This window comes from Vigna radiata, chromosome 7 (assembly GCF_000741045.1).
Source record: "Vigna radiata var. radiata cultivar VC1973A chromosome 7, Vradiata_ver6, whole genome shotgun sequence".
NCBI lineage: Eukaryota > Viridiplantae > Streptophyta > Magnoliopsida > Fabales > Fabaceae > Vigna > Vigna radiata.
In genome coordinates, this window is record NC_028357.1 from 12,427,074 (window position 1) to 12,428,818 (window position 1,745).

Consider the following 1,745-nt stretch of genomic DNA (forward strand, 5'->3'; position numbering starts at 1 on the left):
GCCCAAAGAACCGCGGCATATACCCCTGTTATTCAATTTTTTATTCAAACGTGGGTCAATGGGGATGGTTGACTGGAGGATATGCCGCGGTTCAGTGGGGAACCGCGGCATATTCTTTCGTTTTATTTACAGAACTGCCACCGCGCACCATTATGCTGCGGTTTCTGGTGAACCGTGTCATAATGTGCGCTGTAAAAACCCAATTTTTTACTAGTGCTCATTGCTTTCTTCCTTGCATTGTGTGAACAGTGAGTTAAAGTAGTTGCTATTCCTTCTTTTGGAACTTGTTTTATGCATGCATTTCATTTTAATATTCTCATTGAGTCTGCATTCCAATTTGCTCTTTGATTTATCCGTCCTATTTACGCTTATACTCACTGTTTGATTTCGACTAATGCTATTTTCCTCTTCTGCTTTCTATTTAGTTTTTTAGGTCTTGTTTTGGAGTGTCTGCCCTTATATTTCTATTGTTTGCTTGTGATTGTTGAATTGTCCTCTTTTCCAATTGTCTACCACTTTAACTCTTGTTTCGTCTAATGCTAATTTGAGTCGTCCAATGTTCCTATTGCCACTAGCCAGCGTGTTCATGTTACGACTTACCATTTGCTTATCTTCATGCAACTTTCCTTTAATTTTTGTTTGCTTGTTTTCATTTATGATGCATGTCATGATTTCTAACTTTTAGTTTTGATAGAAAATAATATATTTGATTATAATTTACCTTATTTAGTTTCTCCATAATTGATTTTGTCTTGAATATTATAGTTTACCTTATTTAGTTTCTGCATAATTGATTCTATCTTGAATAATTGATATATGCTTTCCTTAATTATAGAATCTAGGTATTCTGTATATTCTATATATTGTACGCTGGTTACTCTTTCCAAATCAATAAAACACATTTGTTACAATCCTTACATGGTATCAACCTAATTTCGATCATTCCTTCCCCTTTCTTCTTTTTTTTTTCTTCCTTATGGCTAATACTGATGATACTTTTTTCTTTAACACCATGATCCACATGTTACACATACGCCTCACCTCAACCAATTTCATTCTCTGGCGTCGTCAGCTCCTTCCTCTTCTCGAAGGACAGGCCCTTTATGGTCATATTGATGGCTCAATTATAACTCCTTCTGCGAAATTGCCTGCTACTGATGGATCTTTGACGGTTCCTAATCCAGCCTTTATCACGTGGAAACAACAAGATCAAAGACTTGTAAGTCTTCTTCAGGCCTCCCTTACTGAAGAGACTCTAGCTAGAGTACTGCACTGTGACACCGCACAACAGATCTGGACTACTCTTGAATCCCTCTACGGTGGTGACTCCAAGCAAAGAGAAATTGGGATCAGAGATCAACTGTTGCACCTTACAAAAGGCTCATCCACTGTTAGGGAGTTTTCCAAAACATTTCGAGGCTTATGTGATCAACTCAGCCTTATGGGTAGACCAGTGGATGATTTGGATAAATTACATTGGTTTTTACGGGGTTTAAGTCCCACTTTCACTAGCTTTGGTGCATCTCAATTAGCCATGCGACCACTGCCTGTTTTTTGTGATCTTATTTCTGCTACCGAGAGTTTTGAAATGTATTTACATGCCGTTGAATCTACCCCCTCTCAAGCTGCTTTTAATACCACTACTCAACGTTCCTCTCAATCATCCAATACACGTTTTCAATCTGGGTCGTGTTCTTTCTCAAATGGCAAAACAGGTCGTGGTTACCAATACTCAGGTCGTGGTG